The sequence below is a fragment of the Antechinus flavipes genome, chromosome 3, assembly GCF_016432865.1.
Source record: "Antechinus flavipes isolate AdamAnt ecotype Samford, QLD, Australia chromosome 3, AdamAnt_v2, whole genome shotgun sequence".
Lineage (NCBI taxonomy): Eukaryota > Metazoa > Chordata > Mammalia > Dasyuromorphia > Dasyuridae > Antechinus > Antechinus flavipes.
Window position 1 is genome coordinate 515,115,858 of NC_067400.1, and position 13,463 is coordinate 515,129,320.

At 37.9% G+C, this 13,463-nt stretch overlaps 1 protein-coding gene across 4 annotated transcripts in view; it reads right to left on the bottom strand.

The window, feature by feature from the left end:
- Positions 1-13,463, bottom strand: part of DSCAML1 (DS cell adhesion molecule like 1) — a 487,779-nt gene that overhangs the window by 125,473 nt on the left and 348,843 nt on the right. The window lies entirely within an intron of this gene.

The window sequence follows — 13,463 nt, forward strand, 5'->3', positions numbered from 1 at the left end:
GGGAATGAGGACTAGAAAGAAACAAGACAAGAACCAGGGGAGAAAAGATTAGGATGCAGTGAAAGACCTTCCAGGCCAAGTAATATTATTGGGCTTGGTCCTGTGAGTTCATTCCTCCCCAGTTACACTGCCTTTAGACTTAGTTCTTGTCCTCTCCTACAATCTTCTCTACAGTTCTTGGATGCTTTTTTTTTCCTTTTGAGGCAATTGGGGTTAAAGTCATACAGCTAGCAAACATCTGAGGCTGAATTTGAATTTGGGTCTTCTAGATTCCAGGGCTGGTGCTCTATCCACTGTACCACCTGGATGCCCCAGCTTTCTTTGAAAGTGGCCTCAGCTCAAGAAGAAAATGTCTCCTTGTTGGCTGGGCTTGGGAATGGTGAGGATGATAGAACTCTTCTTTATGGTGGATTGGTGACAGAGGGGGAAAAAAGAGTTCATTTTCTTGGAGAACCCAAGAATTGAGGGCATAGGCATTAGATGGGCAGCTTTTACGCTTGAGGTTCAAATTTCACCCATGACAAGATTAGAATCAAAACAAAATAATATACAACAAAGTCCTGGATGGATAGGTTCTAGTTGTTAGATGCTAGAGCTTCAAAGATAAAAATGAAAGCAGCTTAGTATACTTTGGTTCTCTTTCCTATGTTTGGAAAACATGGGTTATTTTAAAGCTCACTAGAAAAATGTTCTTCTAGTATCATGGAGAGAATTATCATCAATATCACTCAGATCCAGGATGAAGTTCTGAACCTGGGAGCTTTTGTAGATAATGTATAATGAATGTACCATTAAATCTCTCTAGGTCTCAGTTTCCTCATTTGTAAAAGGTAGATGATCCCTAAGGTTCTTTCTAGTTCTAAAGATCACAATGTTAGGGATTTTACACTAACAATGCTCCAAAAAGATCCTGGAAAAAACGAAATTTGAGGGATGGTTTGGGTAAATGGGAAGCTGATGTTCAGTTTGGATCCAGACATCTCTAAATGGGAGCATTGTTCACCCAATGTCCTAGTGTGGTTATAGCCTTGGCAGAGTTTAAACTGATTTTTTAAAGTTTTGAAAAAACTTTTCTCTGATTTTTTTCACCCCTGACCATCTTCATGTTAAGAGCTAGCATTTATAAAGCTCTTTCAGATTTATAAAGTACTGTATATATATAAACTAATTTTCAGTGCAATAGAATAGAAAGACTAATGGATTTAGTGGCAGTGAACTGGAATTTGAATCCTAGTCTTGCTGCTTAATACTTGCGTGATATTCAATAAGCCTCTTAACTTCTCTGAAAAAAAAATGGCAGAACAAAAATGACTAACATGAGGGTTGATGCCCCACCAAATGTAAAAAGATAGAAAAGGAGTTCTCAGGTGTACTTGATAAATTCAAGTTCATTCAGCCTAAATGAATCCTCTCCTTTGATACTAAACAGGGTTTTTATGATTGAGGAGTGACTACCAGTGATGTTTGAAAGATTGGAAGATGGAAAACAGAAACAATATGATAAGATTAGAGAAGGGCAAGTGCTGACCATGCTTTTAAAAAGGGAAGAGGACAAAGTCTGCAAATTATATGTTATGAGCTTGACTTCAATTCCTGAAAAATAGCATTATGGGGATGGTTGGTGAAGATGTAGAAAGGAAGCCAGTAGTTACAAAGAGCCAGTACAGATTCATCAAGAAGAGGTCATGTCAGACTAATCTTATTTTCTTTTCTGATAGGATTACTAGATTAGAAGATGAGGGAGATTCTGTAGTCTATTTTACCTGGTTTTTAGCTAAGTTTTTTGATGAAGTATTTCCTACAGGGAAGATAATTATAAGTATTTAGAACTGGTTGAATGGAAGACTCAAAGAGAAGTTGGAATGTTCAACATCAGCCTGGCAGAAGGTCTCTAGTGGAGTATATGTGGCTCTTTGATGTTTAATATTTTAAAAAATGACTTGGAGAAAGACATAGTTAAAATGCACATCAGATTTTTGACACAAACTGGGAGAGATATTTATACATTGGATGGTAGTCAGTAACCAAAAAGATCTTGACAGACTGGATCATTGAGTACAATCTATTAAAATGAAATTTAAGAGAGATAAATGCAAAGTTTTGTTCTTGGGCATAAACAATCAACTTCAGTAGTACAAAATCTTAAAGTTTTAATGAACCACAAACACAATGTGAATCAGCAATGCCATGTGGCATTCAAAAAAGGTAATGTATTCTTGGGTTGCACATAGAAGGTATAATTTCTGGGAATAAAGAAGTGAATAAAGACTGGAGTATTATATTCCCTGATAGGTTGGTAATGGTGAAGGGCCTTGAGTCCATGTTAAAGGAACAAGATATGTTTAATTTGGAGAAGAGCAGCCTTACGAAGGACATGATGATTGTGAATAAGTATTTGAAAGGCTATCCTGTAGAGAAGGGATTAGATTTTTATTGTGTCAACTCAGAGGGCAGAATTAGGAATAATGAGTCAAAGCTGTGAAAAGGCAAATTAAGGCTATCAACAACTTTCTAATGGGTAACCAGCTGTTAAGGATGTTGTAGAAGGGGTTTGTGACTTAGAAAAATGGTGGGACTTGATGAACTTAAAAGTTCCTTTCACATCTAATATTGTGATTGATGAAAGACAGTATAGTATGGCATAAAGGATAATGGAACTGAAATCAAGAAGTTCTGAATTCAACTCTCACCTGATACTTCCTAGCTATGGGATAGGAGTTATCCAAGAAGAAAATGGGTTTCCTCAAAAGAAGATTAGCCTTAGAGTTTCATGGCTGCTACCTCGCTCTTGGGTTCCCCCTCCTTGGTCATCTTCAAGAAGAGATCTTGTTAGTATGTTATAGTAGGGAATACTTTTAAGAATGGCTTGGACTATATAGCCAACTTTCACATTTTGTGATTCTGGGAGGTAGAGGATATGCCCAAGGTTTCATGGTTAGTAAGTGGCAAGGGGTCTCAGACTCTATCCAAGGCCTTCTTTCTTCCAGTTTAAAGAGATGCCTTCAAGCATACGCGGGGGCCATCACTCCTACTCCATGTTACTGCAATGCTGAGGAACATTCTGCCTCCACCTCACAACGATGCCATGCTTTAGTTCCAATCCTCGTTCTTCCTCCCTCTCAGGGCCACACATGCCCACTGCTGCAGATCTTTACCCAGAGGTTGGGTGACTGTAGAGGGAGTGTGTGACTTAGGAAAAGGGTTGGACTTTGAGACCATTTCTGTCACTACTACTATGATTGATGAAAGGCAGTATGGCACAGCATACAAGTAATGGAACTGGGGTCAGGAAGTTCAATCCCACTCTAGACACTTACTAGCTATGAGACCCTGCATAAGGCACCGACTGTTCCTGATATGGTTTCTTCATTTATAGAACAAGGGGGTGCCAGTTCAGCTCTCGCTCTATAATTTTATGAATTCCATTTTGCAAAGGAAAAAGATTAAGCTCAGGACTTAACCCAATGCCATCTAATTAATAAGTACAGAAGCTGAAACTCTACCCAAAGGGTTCCATTCTCAGCTCAGGGTTCTTGCCACCCATGGCTAGTCTTTTCCTTCCATCTAATACATGTGGAGGCTACTTTTTGCTTTAACATTAGTGAAATAGAATCAAGAATTAAAACAGAAGGTGGGAAATCCACTCAGGTCACCCTACTAGCTGTGTGTGTGTGTGTGTGTGTGTGTGTGTGTGTGTGTGTGTGTGTGTGTGTAGAAAGACAGAGAAAAGGGAATGGAAGGACAGGGAAGGAGAAAGAAGGCATATATGTATGTATGCATGTGTGTGTGTTATTTTATAGAACATCAAATTTAACAACCTCAAGATCATCTAGTACAAACTCATTTGAGAGATGAGGTTTTTCAAAAGTTTGGAAAGTCATTGACATTACTTCATTTGAACTTCATCTTCCTCAAGGTATGCACTACAAGTATTATTGCCATTCCACAGATTAGGAAACTGAAGTTTAGATGTGTTAAATGATTGGATACTGGCTAAACTGTTAGTCAGCAGCAGCAATACACATATCACTGAACTTCAATCTCAGTTTGCTGGACACAGCTACACCATGCTGTCTGTCCACTCCTAAATCAAAAGAGATTTAGGAGAATTATCCGAGTAGCTGCTTTCTTCCTCTATCAGTGCAGATAACAGAGAATGGATTGTGTTAATTTGCTCTTATTGACAGCACTCTCTGTGGATGCCCTAAACCTGGCTCTGAGGGCTGTAAACTAATGAGCAAGTTATTTCAACCCTCTTCCTTCTAATTTGTAAAATGGAGACAAACATACCTATGCTGCCTATTTCACAGGGCTGTCAGGAAATCACTCTGTTAAGTCAAAAAATTGCAAACAGGTATGATTTATTCTTCCTGGCTATGGGTCTTAACTTTTTCATCAACTGGGGTTAGAGATCAGATCTCTACCTCCCTTGGTGTGCCTTCCTTCTCAATGCAGAGCAGATATTATCTCTGGAAGGTGCTCTATCAAGGTGTTTTGGTGGATTTTTCTTTAGAGGGGATGAAATTACCCACCTTAGAACTTTAGAATCTTACTGCTGGAGTAGATCTTGGAGATCATCACCTTTAATTTACATGTGAGTAAACTGATAGTCAGAAAGGAGAAGTAGCCTATATAATTTCAGGTAGTTATCAGCAGAGTCCCTCCTGTTATTCTAAATTTTCCTGTAATGGTCTTTCTATTACTTTGCTTATTAATGTGCCCTTCCCACAAAAAGGATCTAGAGAGTAATAAACACATTTTTATTACCTGCTGATCATAGATAGCTTCATCCAGGGTTAAGTAGGTGAATAGCTGTTTCCAACACTAATGGTTAAGGGAAGGAAGGCACCATGACCTAGATGAGTTCCTTGTAGCTGGGATCTTTGTTTCATGAAGTCCTCTAGATACCTGAGTAATTGATTCCTCATGGATAGCATCCAAGATGGACTTACGTTTCACATATTCTGGTCACCAATGAATAGTTGTACAGCAGCAGTGAACAACAGTATTAACTGCTGTTTATGTTATATCTTATTTGTTCTCAATGGAAAGGGATAATAAAGCCTGGCATTGTAAAGATCTTAGAGATCATAGAATCATAAATTAAGAGCTGGCAAAAGCCATATTGAGGGCAACTAGGTGACGCAGTGGATAAAGGACCAGGTCTGGAGTAAGGACTCATCTTCACGAGTTCAAATCCAGTCTCAGACATTTACTAGCTATGTAACTCTGGGCAAGGCTACCCTGTTTTCCTCAGTTTCCTCATCTGGAAAATGAGCTGAAGAAGAAAATGGCAAACTCCAAATGGAGTCATGAAGAATTGGACATGACTGAAAATGAACTGAACAACAACAGAGACCATGTGTGTGAGTGTGTGTGTGTGTGTAGAAAGACAGAGAGACAGAGAAAAGGGATAGGAAGGACAGGGAAGGAGAAAGAACGTGGTGTGTGTGTGTGTGTGTGTGTGTGTGTGTGTGTGTGTGTGTGTTATTCTATAGAACATCAAATTTAACAACCTCAAGATCATCTAGTACAAACTCATTTGAGAGATACAGAATCTGAAGCCCGGAGGAGGAAAGTGATTGTCTATGATCCCACAAGTAATAGAAACTAGGATATGAGCCCAGGATTCTAAATTCAAATCTACTGTTTTTTCTGCTGAATCATGCTTCTTCTTGGGAAGAAACAAAAATTCCTTCTATTTTATGGAGTCTCAGAAAAGGGAGATGACCTTACCTATGACTAGGAATGGTGGCCTGTGGGGCATGTTTAGTTCAACTGAGAAAAGAGGGAAGAATATTTGCAGGGGTATTTGTTACCTTTGGTGTCCTCAAACATCTTGATTACACCATTCTGGTTATGTTCCAGAAAAAAAGACTGATGCCTCTTTTTTCCTCACTCCCCACTCAGGTTTAGGTAAGCATTCAATGTTCCCACTTTCCCTGACTTACTTACCTGGACCCTCCCCTTGGAGGATTCCATGGTATCTTTCCTCACTGACCCCAGAGAATTGGTAGGGTACTGTATGCCAGAAGAATTACTCTACATAACACTTAATTGATAGGAAATATACAAATTCAATGCCACACTGCAAAATTCAGAAGCAGGGGGACTGTTAAAATAGCCAAGGAAGGGTGGGAAAGCGGGGTGAAGGGGGGAGAAGGGAATTAATCACTGAGTCTCAGGCGTGAAATTAAATTCCAAGGGAAAGAAACCTCTTTCATTACTCCAGAGCAGAAGTAAAATGCTGCGACATGTACATGGTGCCAGCCAGAGGGGATAGGACATTGCCAGCTCCCGTGCCTGGGCTGGAAGACAGATGGCTCCACCCCCAAGAAAAGGCTAGCGGCAATCTAAGACGACTCCATACATTGTTTTGTAGGGAGTTGGTGATGGGTAGAGCCTAGAGATCCAGGAAGGAAAGGGTCTTGTAATGGATGATGTGAAAATTTGATCCTTTCCGGTGTTGGTGGAAACCATAGAGTACTAGTGAAATCCCCTGATTTTACCCCAAATAAAAAAAGCCACCTAACCTTAGAGATTTACTGTCCTAGGCTGGGCTTTGGTGGAATATGCAGGAAAAGAAAGGGAAAGGGCTGATAGCACCAGAAGGGATGCTGACTCAAGGGCCTTCTCCTGAGAAAGCTTATTATAAGAACCATATGACATTGCTCCTTATAGCAAACTTTAAAATGTGATGATATATTGCCTAACTAGAACATGAGCATCTAATGTGTACCCTCTCTAAAACCTAGCATTGAGTTCTGCATATTGCAAGTGCTTAATACTTGTTAAATCATACTATTATATATTTTCTCATTTCCTTAGCTTTTAACAGAAGTCTCTTTGAAACCAAAAACACAACAAAATCAAAATAAAAAATCCAGCCTTTGTCTCAGATTGACAAAGAAAAAAAGGGGCTTGTGTAGATGATCCAGAGGGATGTGAGCAAAGTGGAAGAGGGGGAGTGACAATTGCTATGCCATATTGGTGGGATGCAGCACTCAATGCTTACAAAGAAGTAGAGAAAATCTTAGGAGACGATATGCTACAGGAAATATATGAGTCGGAACCTGGCTCTAATCCAGATTCTGACTTTGCTACCTGTGTAATACTGGGAAAGTAATCTAACTTCCCTGACTCGGTTTTCTTAGCTCTGAGACTTTAGGGTTAGACTAGGTAGGTTTAGACTAAAGGGGTTAGACTAAGTGGTCTCTAGGTTTTCTCCTAGCTGTAGCTCTTCTGGGTCGGGAGTGCCAAGTTTCTTTACAGAGTTTCCTTCTTTTGATAAAAGTTTAATTTAAATTTTCAATGAATAAGTATTCATTTTTCTTCCTCTCAACCTCCAATTGAAAAAGAAAGAAAACTCCTCATAATGAACATGCATAGTTAATCAAAATTTCTTGCACTGCCCATGTCCTAAAATGTACAACTCATTTTATATAGCAAGATGCATTTGCATTTTTTTATTTGTCACCTGTATGTCAGAGGGGTAACATGCTTCATTATTAGTTCTAAATCATGGTTAATCATGGTATTGAGCAGATTTCTTAAGTCTTTCAAAGTTGTTTAAAATATTGTCTAGTCTTTACAACATTTTGTGATATCAATTGCTCTGAATCTTTTCATTTTTATTTAAGTTCATATGAATCTTCCCAGGTTTATTTGAAACTATCCTTTTCAAAATTTCTTAAAACACTATAAACACTTAAAATGTTATATTATTCTATTATATGTTCATATATAAATTCATATATTATACTTAGTTTAACCTTCCCAAATCTATGGTATTCTTTTACTTTCTAATTTGTTGCCATTACAAAAAGAGATGCTGTAAATCTGAAGTTCCTTTTCTTAAAATTAATTTTTTCAAACCTTCTCTCTCTCTCCCCCCCCCCCCATTCTTCCCTGGATACCCACTGAGAAAGCAAGGGAAACAAAATTCTTTGTTACAAACATGTATAGTCAAGCAAAAGAAATTACTGCCTTTGCCCTCCATCATGTTTCTATCAGGAGGTAGATGGCCTGTTTCATCATGAATCTCATCATGAATCTTCTGGAATTATGTTTTGTTATTGTATTGATGAGCGATCCTAAGATTTACAAAGTTTATAATATTGTTATTGTATGAAAATTTGTTCTCAAGGTTCTTCTCACCTTGTATAATTTCATAGAAGTCTTCTCAGTTTTCTCTGCAACCATTTCCTTGATCATTTCTTAAAGCACAATAGTATTCCATTACAATATATCACATTTCCTGACTGATGGACACCCCTCAGTTTCCAATTCCTTGCTACCACAAACAAAGCTGCTATAAATATTTTTCAAACATATGGGTCCTTTCCCCCTTTCTTTTATCTTTTTTTATTTTATTGTTATTTGTCCTTTATTTTTGAAGACCAATGGCATCACAAATGAGTGATGTCTTGACTTACATGCAAATTGGATTTAAGTGAGACAGAATTGCACGAAGCATCACCCCCCTTCTCTTTTCCAGAGTCACCAAAATAAATTGGCAAGACAAAAGTCAGGATGACTAATGATGGTCCAGGACACATCATGTGTCCTTGATGCTTTCAATGTCTGACCAAGCTCTAAGTGTTCCATAGTACTTCCATCAGCTGCCCTAATGGTCATTGGAACAAACTGTTCTTATCTCCCCATTCTGCCAGGAGAAATCTTCATGTGCTTGGGTAGTGATCCTCCTAAATCACTGATGGGCTTAAAACCTGTCAGCTAAACCTGGGTTAGCCTGTCTATATGCCTTAGTGTGGAGTGGCCACTGCACATGCTACAGCTTCTTGGCATAAACCTAGTAGTGGAAAGGTATACACAGTTTAATAACTTCTGCTGCACAGTTCCAAATTGCTTTTCAAAATGACTGGATCAGTTCACAGCTCAACCAACAGTACATTAATAAGATAGCCATTTTTCCATAACCGTTCCAACATTTATCACTTGTATGTGTGCCCACTGTAGGATCTCAAGAGTTGTTTTAATTTGTAATTTTCTAGTTATTAGTGATTTGGAGGGTTTTTAAAATATGGCTAAGATTGGATTTCTTATTTTAAAAACTGCCCATTTATAACCTTTAGCCATTTGTCAAACAAGGAACTCTTTTTATTCTTACAAATTTGAATCCATTCCCTAAATATCTTAGAATTATCAAAGAAACTTGCTGCAAAAATTTCCCCCATTTGTCTGCTTCTATTCTAATTATAGTTCTATAGTTTTATTTGCACAAAACTTTTTAATGTTATATAATAAAAAATTTTCCATTTTACCTTCTGTAACCCTCTCTCTTTCAGTGATAAATTGTTCCTCTATCCATTAATCTGACAGATAACCTTCTTTTTTGTTTCTCTTGAGTTCCTTCTTTATCCCTGCTCATGAGGTTGGATTTCTAGGGACCCTGAGGACTTAGCTGCTACTTCCCTCTTCCAGTCTTCCATTACCTAAGAAAGAAAGTACTCTGACCTTTTTCTCAGCATATCCATGCTAGCCAGACTTTACAAATGAAGAATTCAAAAGACATCAGTATAGGAGCTTTGGAGACTAAGCCTGAGGTAGAGCAATAGTCATTGGAAGGTAAAAGTGGCTTGGTTCACAGGGAACCTTCCTTGGTTCCCACAGGAAGGGAGTGTGGGCAGTCAGTGGGCACTCACCCAGGTTGAGCTAACTGTGCCCTAGTCACAGCTGCAGCACTGCCAAGAGAGAAAATTTACAAATCAGTCTGTTACAATATGTCAAACTAGAGTTCCTGCCTTACCCCTTGCATTCCCTTCTCATTTCTCATTCCAATTTGCTAGTTCCCTGAGAGTCCAGGTAGGTGGTACAATAAATATAAGACTAGGCTTGGAGCCAAAAAGATCTGAGTTAAATATTGCCTTGGATAGTTATTATCCGTGTGATTAACTAGGGAAGTCATTTAACTTCTTAGCTCCAGTTTCTTCATCTGTAAAATGGGGAGAAAAATGGTACCTACTTGAAAGGATTGTTGTGAGGACCAAATGAGATAACATTTGTAAGATGTTTTGCAAACATTAAAGAACTATTTAAAATATGAAAACTATTATTATTAATAGCCCTCTACTGTCATCCCACACAAAGAAGAAAAAGGATCTTCCCTGGAACAAAGGATCTAACCCCTTCCTACCTCAAAGTGTAGAAAGGCCAGGTGGTTCAAGCAAGAGACCCATCAAGGAGTTTCTTCTAGTGGGATTCACCATATCTGACTCAATGGGACCTGGAAGGTTTACTTCAGTGTTATATGGGTAGTATGCAAATATGATGCAGAATGGCATTAAGCAACATTTATAATTTTGTAGTGAACCTTTCAGGTAATATTTAATAATAGGACTTTAGACCCAAAGAAGACACTTATGGTAAGGGGAACTTGTCACAGAACTAAGTCAGAAAGGACCCCAGAGGTACAACCCACACTGGAACAGGGAATTCCCTCGATGCTAATCTCAACAAATATTCATTCAGCCTCTACTTGAAGAATTTCAGGGATGGGGAGCTCACTGTGTTTCTGAGACATTCCTCTATTGAAAAATTCTAATTCTTAGTGAATTTCCCCTTAAATGAAACCTAAATTTGCTCCACTACCATTTCCTCCTCTTGTTCTTCATTCTGCCCTCTGGGGCAAAGCAAGTAAATCAAATCTCCCTTCCACTTGACAGCCTTCAAACACTTGAAGATGGGGATCATGTCTTGCTCCCTCAAATGCCGAAATTTTCCCTTCTCCAGTTCCTTCTGTTTCTTCGATCAAAGGCTCTTGTGGTTTTGAGATCCTTCCTCTTCCTTCTCCCTCTCCTCCAGACACACTCTTACTTGTCAACCTCCTTCCTGGATGTGGTGGTACCTAGAAGTGGTTTGCTGAGGGCTCAGGGATCACCTCCCTGGTCTTGGGTCTCTCTAGAGCCCAGCCTAGGAGCATGTTGCTCCTCTCTACATCAAGCCACTATTCCCTCTTTGCAACCTGTGCTCTTTTGGCACCACCAGCACTTTGCTTCCAGGCCCTCGCTGCTTCTTTACCCATTGTGTGTCTGAACTGACTTTGCAGATTAGGAAGAAACTCAGAAAGTCATGCTTCTGACAACCTGAACTGATTTTCAATTGGAGAGTCCCTTATATAACTAGCATTTCGGTTTGTAAAGTACCTCCTACATATCATCCCATCTGATCCTCAAGGAACCTTATGAGACACCCCATTTTATACCTAAGGAAAACTGAGGCTGAGAAAGGAAAGAAGAAAGGAAGGAAATCAACATTAATTAAATGCCTAATATCTATCTATCTATCTATCTTTCTCTCTCTCTATCTAGATATATATAGTGTCAGACACTGTGCTAAGCACTTTATAAATGTTATCTCATTATCAATAATCCTGAGAGGTAGCATTTTCATTAGCCCCATTTTACAGTAGGGAGACAGACAAAAACTAAGTGATTTATTTGCCTAGGGGGTCACACTGCTAATGTGTCTAGGGCGGGATCCAAATTCATTTCCTAACTTCAGTTCCAGTACTCTATGTAAAATGTCAGGATTAAGGGGGATTTTAAAGGTTTATTAGTCCTCCCTTCTCATCTTATAGACAGGGAAAGTGAGGGCCAGCTTACACAGTCAACATGTACATGGCAGGGTCAGAACAAAAAGGCCAGTCTCCTGGTTTCTGGAACAGAGTCTTTGTCTCCTTTTGCATTCTGTAAGGGGTTCTGATCCAAGGGATACCAGGAAACTCAAAAAGAAAATATTCTTAATTATGGCTTATTTTAAAAAAATAGAGAAATATTTCTTAAATGGTTTTCTAACCAGTAGAATATAAGTTCTTTGAGGACAGGAGATGTTTTCTTTTCGTTTTTGTTTTTGGCTTTATACTTCCAGCATCTAGTCCAGTGCCTTCTATATTAAGCACTCAATAGACTTTAGTGGAATGAAATGAATGCATGAAAATCAAGTGTTTTTTCCTTGGATCGTTTATAAAAGTGAAGAATGTACCAAAGCTCTCTGCAGGGAAGATATTTCTCCTTCAAAATAATCCCTTTATGGGAAGATTTTTTTTTTAAAAGATCCTTCCCATCTATATTTGTTACCTTACTCTTTGTTCCTTAAAGAAGGCATGCAGCAGAAGTATAGAGGCTGGACCTGTGATTTCACACATAGGAAATTTCTGGATGAAGACATTTCTTCTACTATTAAAGGTTATATAACCTTCTCTGCATCATCATCATCAACATCAAAATCATCATCATAGCTAGTATCTATATAAAACTTTAAGATTGGCAAAGTACTTTACAGATAGTATCTCATTTTGTCTTCACAAAACCTTAGAAAATAAGTGCTAATATTATTATTATCCCCATTTCACAAATGATAAAAACTGAGGATTTGAGAATGTTTAAGTGACTTAGGTCTTTTTGACTTCAGGTTAAATGCTCTATCCACTCTGCTGCCTAAACAATTGCCTAGAACATTGAGAGGTTAAGTGACTTAATTATGATCAATATACTCGTAGGAATATTTGCTGCTGAAATGAGATAATATTTGTAAAACTTGCCAACTTTAATGATCCATATAAATGTCAGTTATTATTATTATTATTCTCCCCATCATCCCCATCAGATATAGCTTTTATAGGGCTTATACCAGTTCTAAAGAACAAGGAAAATGGAAAAGATGAAGATGACAAAACTATGCATTCATTTCGATGCAAAGAAATATTTTTAAAAATCACAGCAAACATTTTTATATGGTAACCTTATATAATTATACTTTATATACATACTTATATATTATGTTTTAATACTTCAAAAGATTTGTGGTTTTACCTGTAGGGATACTCTCTCCATTGACACAGATTGCAACCCCTTCACACCTTTAATAGAAGTTACTTTATGATTTTTTTATGATCAAAAAATTCAACATCCAGTAGTCACCATTCTAGAAAGGAGCCTCTCTGAATTTAGCTAGTTTGGTTCTGAGAGAACAGGACAGATGCAGAGTTTACACTTTATATAAACTGTACTGTATCTTAAACCTGATAATGAAAATGAAATAATTTATTTATCTAATAAATTATAATATAATATAATGTTATATTATATTACATATCACAACATGTAGGTGTAAGAGTGCAATGGTAGGTGGTGTCAACATTTTCCCTATCTTACAAATGAGGAAACAGAAGCTTGAAAAAGTAACATGACTTAATTCATAAGTCACAAAGTTAGTGATCACCAGATCTGGGATTTGAACGCAGTTCTGATTGCAAATTCTAAATTTGTACTACATTGTATATGATACTCTATTTTCTTTTATAGGAAGAACAGGCAGAGTTTTTCATTCCTTAGCATAGCTTTGAAAAAGGCAGTGTCAACTCAGTTCCATGATGAGAGCATCCCAGTAGGACTCAGATGAAAGTCTTCATTGGCTATTTTCTCTCTCTCTCTCTCTCTCTC